Below are 11,803 nucleotides of genomic sequence, written 5' to 3'. Positions count from 1 at the left end.
CGGGAAACTTACTAAAATCGGTTCCGATCTTCTTTCAAAGCTTGATTCCCGCCAAAAAGCAGTTAGATATTCTGATTGTATCAAGATACAATCGAAATTAATAAGGAAAAGGCAATAATCAAAGTTTCCCTTAAAAGGACAACTTTCCAAAAGAGAATTCCTTCTCTTTTGAGAAGTTTTCAACAAAGGAAAGTTCAGCTGAAAGTGCAACTTTCCAAACAAGGAAAATGGCAACTTATAACCGAATAAAAGAGGTAAGATTTCGAAAATGAATGCAAGGCAATCTTACCATAAAAAGGAAAAATTATTTTGTCACCTAACTTGCCAAAAAAGGACTTTACAATCTCCCCCTTTGGCACTTTAGATGAACAAAATAATTTTTTCATAAAGTACCTGCAATGCAAAGTTAGCAAGAGCAACCGATACTACTCCCCCTGAGTAACACAATCGAATATCACAACAAAACCAAAAAACATGCTAACTTTAAAAATTAAGAAACATTAAGTTCACAGGTACTAACACACCACAACTCCCCCTGAAAAAGAGGGTCCAGAGTTGGGCAACAACCCAAAAAATATAATATCTCTCCCCCTTTTTGTTTATCGGAGTGCCAAAGTAAACAAAGAACAAAAATAAACCAAAGTTTAAGTAAAAAGAAACAAACTATAACACTTTAATGTTTGTAGAGTTGAATTAAGGTGGACAGTTGCCTGGACATGTCATGCTGGACATCAGCCATTGCTTCAAGACGAGTGTACACATTCTGAAGTTCAGACTTGACTTCCAGGAGCTCTGCAGCAGCAGAGCCTGAACTTGCACCAGCAGAAGCAGCAGCAGCACCAGCCTTTGGTCGTTTTTGGAACACACCATCAAAATACTCAGAAGGTTGGAATGTAGGGCCAGTTATGGGAGGCTCAAGTGTTTCATGTGCTTGGGCCACATTCTTCTGAGAGGATAAAACCTTATAGATTAAATTTGGAAACACAAGTTTGAAGGATGGCTTTTTACCTCTTCGAAAGGAGACAATCTGGTTGAGAATATGAGAGGCTAGATCAATGGAAGTTCCAGAGGTGATGCGGTAAAGGAGTGTAGCCACTTCTTGAGACACCACGGTCTTGTTCGAATTTGGAACCCAATTGCTTAGTGCAAACCGCATCAGGGAAGCATGAGCAAAAGTGAGGTGAGTAATTCGAAGACTCTCCCCTGGTTTCAATTCTGAACGTGCACCAGTGAGTTCAGAGTGCATCAAGTCACGATCCATGGACATCATAGCATTGGAAACATTCTCAGGCAATTGCAGGGCCTGAGCAATGTCCTTTTCAGAAAATGAGAACCAATGACCCCTAACATACACTCTTCTATACAGTCTAGAATTCTCATCAAGAAAATCATCAGTAAGATTAGCATAAAACTCTTTAATAATGTTAGCAATGAATCCAATAAAACCAGTAAGAGTGTGTTCCCATTGATGAAATTGGATGAACTTTACAATACCATAAACACGATGGGCATGCAAATCATAATTCCTCTCACTTTCAAACTTACGAGTTGCAAAAAGATTCCAGTCACGCTCATTGTCTCGATAGTAAAAAGTTGGACAGCCAGAGATAGAGGAAGGGATATTACCAGATGGAGGATCTTCCATGGGCTGCTTGCCTTTGGCAGCAGCAGAGGCCTTTCCGCGAAGCGGTTTTGAACGAGGAGGCTCTGGCTCGAGTTCTGTGTCCTCACTGTCCTTCTCAGTATGCAGAGAAACTGATTTGTCTGAAGAGACTTCCATTGGATCCTCTTCTTCTGAACTGGAACTCGAGGAAGTCGAGGGAGGATTGGTCTTGAGTTTCTTCTTGGCTGGAGGAGCAGACTTCTCTCGAGATTGAGAGGCTTGAAGTTCTTTCTCAGCCGAGGCTTGCTGGGCTCGAGTTCGAGTGGAAGGGCCTGTTGGAGTGGTGCCAGCCATTGATGCAGCAGGAGGAGGAACAGCCAATGGAGGAGGAGATTCCTTCGAGGATTCAGAAGAGGAAGTCCAGGTGCGATAGGGCCTTACAGATTTGCGAGCAACTTGCTTGGGTGGACGTTTTGACTTCACGGCTTGAGATTCACGCTGAGGAAGCGATGAATCTCCAGGCTTTGCAACAGCAGGAGGAGGAACTGAGGCAGCAGGGGGTGCACTAGAAGGAGTTGGAACGGTTTCTTCTAATTTTTTTGAGTGCCCTAGATTCTTGGTTCTCACCATTTTGAAACTGAAAGAGAAGATGAATAGTGTTTGACAGAGAAACAAGAAAGGGGGTTCGGGTAGGTGGTGAAATAAGTGACAAAATTTGGTTTATATAACCTTGGAATCAAAACAAGAAAAAGGAAACCAATTTTGAAAATTCAAAATGAAACCGCCAGCCCATGAACCAAAAGAGGAAACCGCCCACTTCTCAACTCCTTTCCCCTTTCCTTTTTTTTTTTTTTTTAAAAAAAAATAAAAGGTAACTAGAAATGCCAACAAATTTTTCCAAAAATAAAGCAATCTTTCAAGAATAAAGACACATTACCATATAAAGATTAATCTTTACTTGGAAAAATATCATAATAAATCAAAGAAAGAATGAATGTTGATACTTACCATTTATGCACAAGATTTTCCTTGACCCATGAAGCAAGTCACACGCCTCCCCTTTTTTTTTATTTTTTGTTTTTTTTTTTTATTAAAACAAAACCGAAACTAAAAAATAATGTGTACAGTGAGTATATGTGATTCGAATCAAGCAGAGAAATCAAATATCATTGACAATTGACAAAGTAGATTACATGTTATGCTTTCAAGGAAAATAACTAATTAGAATCTCATGAGATGATCATACTTAATTGATGTTGAGGAAAAAGATATGCATGTTACTGAGAATTGTGAACCAGGATTATTAATTTAATTTTAATAGAGGAGACTTACAGAGTTGAACACACTTGTCAGGCATAAGTGTGTGCAGTGAAAATAGGATCATTGTCCTTGGCATGATTTTTCATTTTCGCCTTTTTCAAATTGATCCCGCAACTGGATGCTTTCACACCATACTGAAGGTAGCCCTTTTCTATGGTAGTGCATCCTCATCATAGTTGCTAATTACAATGTTCCAGCTTACTCATCAGATGGCTTTCACACTTCAGTATGGGTAGCTCTATTCCAGCAAGGGGCCTGACAAGCATGAAACAAAAATTGCTCAACTCTGTATAAGAACATTATTTAATCCCAGACACAAATAAAGAGTAACATGAATCTTTTAATACAACATCACAAAGTATGATCGTACGAGAGATCCTAACTAATTATATTCCAAAAGCATAAACATGATTTGTCAAAAACAATGATAGAAGATTTAGAGCTAGAGAAGAATCACACAACACTATTGTACACGAATGATGAACAGATAAAATTAAACAATGCAAACTCCCAAAGACTTTCTGAGGGAGTCAAAGCGACTTGCATCTAGGGCCTTTGTGAAAATATCAGCTAATTGTTTTTTAGTATCAACATATTCTAATTGCAATGATTTATTTTCAACAAGTTCCCTAATAAAGTGGTGTCTTATATCAATGTGCTTTGTTCTAAAATGTTGAACAGGATTTTTGGAAATATTTATGGCACTAGTATTGTCACAAAAAATAGTCAAAACACCCAAATCAAACCCATAATCAATCAACATTTGTTTCAACCACAATAGTTGAGTGCAACAACCGCCGGACGGCTATGTACTCGGCTTCGGCAGTGGATAAGGAGATGGAATTCTGTTTCTTGCTATGCCACGATACTAGGTTATTCCCAAGAAAGAAGCACCCTCCACTTGTGCTCTTTCGATCATCAGCATTTCCTGCCCAATCTGCATCACTAAAACAAGCAAGATTTGAATTGGTATCTTTCGAGTACCAAATTCCACAATCAGGAGTGCTATTAACATATCTAATAATCCTTTTTACAGCTGATACATGAGATTCCATAGGATTACTTTGATATCTAGCACACACTCCCACACTGTAACATATATCAGGACGACTAGCAGTTAAATACAAGAGACTTCCAATCATGCTACGATAGAGTGTAGTGTCTACCTTTACTCCATTCTCATCTTTTGTTAATTTCGAGTGGTGCTCATAGGAGTACTTACCTGCTTAGCCGATTCAAGGCCAAATTTCTTGACCAGGTTCTTAGCATACTTGCTTTGAGATACAAATGTACCTCCTTCCATTTGTCTCACTTGAAGACCCAGAAAGAAATTAAGCTCACCAACCATGCTCATTTCAAATTCACTTTTCATTTGATCAACAAATACCTGCACTTCATGGTTAGATGTAGAAACAAAAACTATATCATCAACATAAATTTGAGCAATGATAAAATCAGATTTTATATGTTTGATGAAAAGAGTTTTATCCACACTACCTCTGTGATAGCCATGAGAAAGTAAAAATTGAGTCAACCTTTCATACCAAGCTCGAGGAGCTTGTTTCAGACCATACAAAGCTTTTTCAAGTTTGTATACATGGTCTGGAAATTGAGGATCTTCGAATCCTTTTGGTTGCTCAACATAAACTTCCTCATTCAAAATACCAGTTAGGAAGGCAGATTTCACATCCATTTGAAACAGTTTAATATTGAGAATACAAGCAATACATAAAAGTAAACGTATTGATTCTAATCTTGCAACAGGAGCAAAAGTTTCATCAAAATCAATACCTTCTACCTGAGTGTACCCTTGTGCCACCAAACGAGCCTTGTTTCTCACAATTGTACCGAACTCATCACTTTTATTTTTAAACAACCACTTTGTTCCAATAACATTTATACATTTTGGTCTTCGGACCAAAATCCATACCTTGTTGCGAACAAATTGGTTGAGTTCCTCTTGCATTGCATTGAGCCATTCCTCAAAAGTCATGGCTTCCTTCACATTTTTCGGTTCATATTGAGAAACAAAGCAAAGAAAGCTGATTAAATTAATATACCTTCTGCGAGTTACCATGCTTTCTTCAGGATTTCCAAGAATGAGATCTTTTGGATGATTCAGTTTGACTCTGGTGCTTGGTTCTTTCTGAATAGAGTCAGTGATGATGTTTGGATGAGTCAAGATAGACGGTTCTGGTTCTCCAGTTTCAGCAGCAGATTCGTCATTTGCAGCATCAGCAATGGGTTCTGCTGCATCAGGATCTGTTGTTACAACTTTTGGAGGAGTATCCATGAGACTATCTATCTTGGCTTCTGTGGAAAACTCTGAAAAATCTCTAAAATCATCAACAACCACGTTAGCTGATTCCAAAACAGTTTGAGTTCTCATGTTATAAACACGATAAGCTCTACTGTTTAAGGAATATCCAATAAATACACCAACATCACTTTTAGCATCAAATTTACCAATATGCTCACGATCTCTATAGACATAACACACACATCCAAAAACATGAAAATGACTTACATTGGGGCGCTTACCTTTCCAGATTTCATAAGATGTTTTTGAGGTACCTGGACGAATAAATACTCTGTTTATTATGTAGCAAGCAGTGTTAATAGCTTCAGCCCATAAGCGCTTTGTCAATTTCTTGCTATTTAACATCACTCTTGCCATTTCCTGCAAAGTTCGATTCTTCCTCTCAACAACTCCATTTTGTTGAGGAGTTTTAGGAGCTGAAAATTCATGAGTTATACCTGTAGACTTGCAAAAATCATCATACACAGAATTTTCAAACTCCTTACCATGATCACTTCGAATTCGAACAATTTTCCCAATATTACAACCTTTCTCAACTCTTAATCTCAGACACGCAGTTTTAAAGGCATCAAAAGTGTCAGATTTTTCTCTTAAGAAATCTACCCAAGTAAAACGAGAGAAATCATCAACACACACAAAGATATATCGTTTACCATTCAAACTTTCAACTTGGATTGGACCCATAAGATCCATGTGAAGCAATTCCAATACCTTTGAGGTATTGATATCAGACACAGGCTTGTGATTGATTTTTAATTGCTTCCCAAGTTGACACGGTTCACACTTACCTTCACTTTCCTTACCAAGCTTGGGAAGACCTCGAACAATACCTGCATTTGACAGTTTTTTCAGGTTTTTAAAATTAATATGCCCAAGCTTGGCATGCCACAGATCTGTGGTGTTGTTGATAGCTGAGTGACAAGTAAACACAGGGGTTAGAGTGTAACAGTTATCATTGGATCGAAATCCTTGCAAGATACATTCATTGTCATCATTCATAACATAACAATGATCACTATCAAAAGACACAGTAAACCCTTGATCACAGATTTGACTGATGCTAAGTAAATTAGCCCTCAGTCCTTCAACTAACATCACATTTTTCAGTCTAGGTAACCCTTCAAAATTTAGAGTTCCCATACCAACAACTTTTCCTGATAAGCCATTACCAAAAGTGACTTCTCCACATTGCATAGACCGCATGTTAGTCAAGAAATCCTTGTCACCTGTCATATGTCTAGAGCAACCACTGTCAAAATACCACATTTGAGATGCAGCAGTTTTATCAGAAAAACCAGCTAGACACTTCTTTTTCACCCATATTTGTTTCAAACCTTTATGTTTCTTTTGAGATTTTTTCAAATTATCAAAATAATTTGTTTTAAACAGGTTGTTCAATGTGAAACATTTAGGTACGATATGTCCTTTTCTACCACAAAAATGACAAATGGGAACAAATCTTTTTACACGAGATCTTACCCTTTTCGAAAATCCCGGAGATTTTGCTTTGCATCGAAAGGTTGTTCTTGCCGCCACGGGATGTGAAACTCGTTACGGCGAGTTTGTAGCCTCATGGTGATTCGTTGGAACACTAGATTTTACAAACTTCGTGACTCCGAACTTTCCATTCCATTAGAACCAAGGCTGCAAAACCTCTCGACTGCATTACGAGCTTTTTCAAAAATAGAAGATCCAGGATTAAGCATTTGAACATTTTTCTTAAAGTTTTCAAGTTCCTTCTTCAATAGAGAGATTTTTTCATCTTTATCACAAACACTTGTCTCATATTCTTTTATTTTCAACTCACACATTTCAATCTGATGAGACAATTGTTTATTCAATTTATTCAACTCTCTATTTTCAGAAGCAACCTGAATCCATTTTTCATACATGACTTTGTATGATTCAGCAAGGGATTCTTCACAGATTTCAGACTCATCTGAATCTGATTCCTCTTGTTTGGTGGTATTATTCAGACATACCAATCTATCTTTCACTGTGAATCACACAACACATTAGTCATAACGAGAGGTTAGGGCAACATTTTCGATAATATCTTCATCACTTTCGGTTTCATCATCACTCCAAGTGACATTGAAACTTTTCTTATTCTTTTTCAAAGTGTTTGCACACTCAGATTGAATATGCCCAAAACCTTCACATTCCCTGCACTGAATTCCCTTTTTGTTAGAGACAGAAGGTTTAATGAAAGCATTACCTTTTGAACCTTTTGAAATATTCTTTTTATTTCCCATCTTTTTCATATATTTCTGAAAATTCTTAGTTAATAAAGCAATCTCATCATCACATTCACTATCAGAATTTTCATTATTAGCAACTTTCAAAGCAATACTTTTACCTTTATCAGCAATGGATTTGGGTTTGTCCTTTTGTTTAATCTGTTGATTTAATTCAAAAGTACGTAAGGAACCCATCAATTCTTCCACTTTCATAGTGCTAAAATCTTTAGCTTCCTCCATTGCCAAAAGTTTCGTATCAAACCTTTACGGAAGAACTCTAACAATTTTTCTCACAAGAACGAGTCATCAAGCTTTTCTCCAAGAGCAAAATATTCATTAGCAATGTCGAGATAATTTTTCATAGAATTCAGTTAAAGTTTCATTATCAGACATTCTAAGCTCATCAAATTTAGTTTGAAGCATGATAAATCTAGATCTTTTCACATCAGAAGTTCCTTCAAACTGAGTTTGAAGAATCTCCCAAGCTTCCTTAGCAGAAACACAAGATGATATAAGTTTAATGTAACCCTCACCTACACCATTAAAGATAGCATGCAAGGCTTTGCTATTGTAGGCAGATAGTTTATCATCTTCAATAGACCATTCCAGTTCAGATTTTATAATAGTATTACCTGAATAATCTGTCTCAACTGGAGGAGACCAATCTGATAGAACCATTCTCCACGCCTTCTCATCTTGAGATTTGATGAAGGCTCTCATTCTAACTTTCCAGTAAGGATAGTTAGAGTCATTAAGCAATGGTGGTCTAGAAATAGAACTTCCTTCTGCAAAAAATGACATTCTAACAAAAACGTTATAGGACCACACTAAGAGTTTAGTGTCCTGCTCTGATACCAATTGAAAAACCGTGTTTTTGCAAATGTCAGTTGTATATACGAAAATATAAAAACTGTAAGCGTTTGCAGCAGCAGAAAGTAATTCTGCTACAGCAAAACGGAACAGGCAGAATATAAAATATTTTGCAGAAAAATAAATAACTTGACACAAGAGATTTATACGTGGTATCAGTGTTCTCACGAACACTCCTAGTCCACGGGGCCACGCCCAGAGAATGAAATCAATTAATAAAGTATCAAAATTACAAAGACAATTGACTTAAACAAGTTTAGACTCCCTCTAAAGTATTGCCGCAATCCTTTGTAATCCACTTTACGAATCTGACTTCTTGAAACACCTTCAAGCCCGAACTCCCTTCGTCTTTGAAGTGTGAGTGCTTACTTCCTCCCGAAGTAAGGCTTTAGCAAGTCTTCTCCCGAAGACCAATTGCTTACTTCCTCCCGAAGTAAGGCTTAATCAAGTCTTCTCCCGAAGACCAATCTCTTGTTCAGTCAAGTAGTTCTTCACAACCTCTAGGATAGAGTAAGAACAGAAATAGAACAACTAGAACCTAGGTGAACAACTAGGCTCTCACAAAACAAAGAAAGACTCTCTTCTCTCAAAAGATAAATGTAGAAAATGAATAATGGAAGAGGTAATTCGAATGGTTGCTCTCTAGGCTCTATTTATAGATCATAGAAACCAAAGAGGCAACCACAAGATCGAATTAGCAGCTGTACAAAGACTTTCCAAAAACAAACACGATCTGCTACATCAAATTCGGTTGCTGACGAAGCAGATCTGCCCAGAAACGGGAAACTTACTAAAATCGGGTCCGATCTTCTTTCAAAGCTTGATTCCTGCCAAAAACAGATTAGATATTCTGATTGTATCAAGATACAATCGAAATTAATAAGGAAAAGGCAATAATCAAAGTTTCCCTTAAAAGGACAACTTTCCAAAAGAGAATTCCTTCTCTTTTGAGAAGTTTTCAACAAAGGAAAGTTCAGCTGAAAGTGCAACTTTCCAAACAAGGAAAATGGCAACTTATAACCGAATAAAAGAGGTAAGATTTCGAAAATGAATGCAAGGCAATCTTACCATAAAAAGGAAAAATTATTTTGTCACCTAACTTGCCAAAAAAGGACTTTACAATAATTTTCTTCTGTCCAATTTTTCTTTTATTATATATGCTAAGTTTTTTATTACTTTATTCCTCTGTTAATAGAATTATAGGTGAATCTTGGTGTGTTTAAATATGTGGCGAATTAACATTTACCAAAATTCCAAAAATAACACGAACTGAAGTAATAAAATATGTCATCAAGTAATGGACAAAACCAGAAAATGCAATAGAATGAAGATTAAAGAAATTGACACGAGCGTGGTTCACCACCCATTTTGTAGTGACTAATCAATAATGCTTTTTGACCAAACTTTATTGATGTTAACAATGGTGGAATACAAGGTCACAATAAAGAAAACTAACTTTTCACTAATAATGTCTTGCACCTTACAAAATAGCTTTCTTGAGAGAGTTGTAAGCATAAGAGGATAGTCAAGATTAGTTTAACTAAGTCTGTTAGAGTTAGTTGCAGGTTGTTATAATTTCAGTTATTTCTGTTATTAGTTTTGTACTCTCTCTACTCTGTTATTGGACTATATATAGTGTACTGGTATTCATTCAATTCAAGTAATGAAACACAAGATTCTTTTCACTCTCTCTCGTTCTCTCTATCTTTCCTACTACTGCTATAATATTCAACTTGGTATCAAGAGTCGAAGGTTCATCCATGGCGGCACCACCAGGAGGTTCGAACAACAACAACTTTGCTGTACCAACAACCATGTTTTTGCCACCTCTGCGTCTAGATCGAAACAACTACTTTTTCTGGAGATCCCAAGTTCTACCAGCAATAAGGGCTCATGATCTTGAATCGATCTTGCTCAATCAAAACACTCCACAGCAACGCATTCGACAACCACCATAATCAACAATTCAGGTAATCAACCCTGAATTCACTCGTTGGATGCGTTTAGACCAATTTTTACTGTCATGGCTAATGTCCTCTATCTCTGAAAATATGCTCGGACATGTTGTCAATTGCAACTCTGTGCATGAACTTTGGAGAACTCTCGAACAATTCTTCGGCACCACTTCTAAAGCTCGCCTCATACACCTGATGAACCAATTACAGAACACCAAGAAAAGAACGATGCAAATTGATGAATATCTTTTAAAAATGAAGAATCTTGCAGATGGATTAAGAGCAGTAGGCAATCAAATCACCGATGATCAATTAATTCTGTATATACTTGCTGGTTTGGGCCCTAAATATGCAGCTGCTGCCCTTTCACTTGATCTTAATGGAGCTTCTGCGAATATGGCACAGTTCAAGAAGCCTCCATTTCCCAACAGCAATCAACAAAATCGCAACCTCAATACAGGAAATAGTGGTCGTGGCAACAACACACAGACCAGAGGCAGAGGCACTCAAGGAGGCAGAATTCCCAATCAAGGAAATAGACCAATCTGTCAATTGTGTAACAGAGTTGGTCACACAGTTCAAAGATGTTACAAACGGTTTGATCTCAGCTACAATGGTCCTGAAGATAACCTACATCCTGCCTCATCCAACAATCAACCACAGGCATATGTGGCCTCACCTTCCACAACCGAAGACACCAACTGGTACTTGGATAGTGGTGCTTCTAACCATGTCACATCAGACAACTCACAGCTTCAACACCAAACCTCCTACAAGGGCAAAGAAAAACTGGTAGTAGGTAATGGCTCTTCTCTTTAAATTAAAAATATTGGATCTTGTTCTTTAGCAGCTAGAAAACCCCTACACCTTAAAAACATATTACATGTCCCCTCCATTACCAAGAATCTAATTAGTATCTCCAAATTCACCAAAGATAATGATGTTTCAGTTGAATTTAACTCTTCTTGTTGTTATGTTAAGGACAACCAAACCAAGACCCCTCTTCTTCAGGGAACAATTAAAGAAGGCTTGTACCAAGCTGCCTCCCACTCAAGCCAAGCCTTCCCAAAGTCAAGCACCTCACTCAAATCAATCTCACCATCTCCCTATTCCAAGACAGCATTTACAATCTTTTTCATGTAATAAGAGTAGCAATAATAGCAAAAATGTTTCTCTTGTAAATCTATGGCACCAAAGATTGGGCCATCCTTCCATAGTTGTTTTGAATAAAGTTCTACATTCTTTAAAAATTCCTACAGCCAGTCCAAGTTTTTGCAATGCCTGTCAATATGGAAAATTACATCAATGTACCTTTCCATCTTCACAACATCACACAACCAAACCCTTTGACATTATCCATACCAATTTGTGGGGACCTTCCCCTTATCCCACTCATGAGGCTAGGGATTCAAATATTACATAATCTTCATAGATGATTTCACCAATTACCTGGATATTCCCACTCAAACTTAAATCTGACACCCAAACTATTTTT

The sequence above is a fragment of the Cannabis sativa genome, unplaced genomic scaffold, assembly GCF_029168945.1.
Source record: "Cannabis sativa cultivar Pink pepper isolate KNU-18-1 unplaced genomic scaffold, ASM2916894v1 Contig2, whole genome shotgun sequence".
NCBI classification, from domain to species: domain Eukaryota; kingdom Viridiplantae; phylum Streptophyta; class Magnoliopsida; order Rosales; family Cannabaceae; genus Cannabis; species Cannabis sativa.
Note: the sequence above shows the minus strand (reverse complement) of the source record.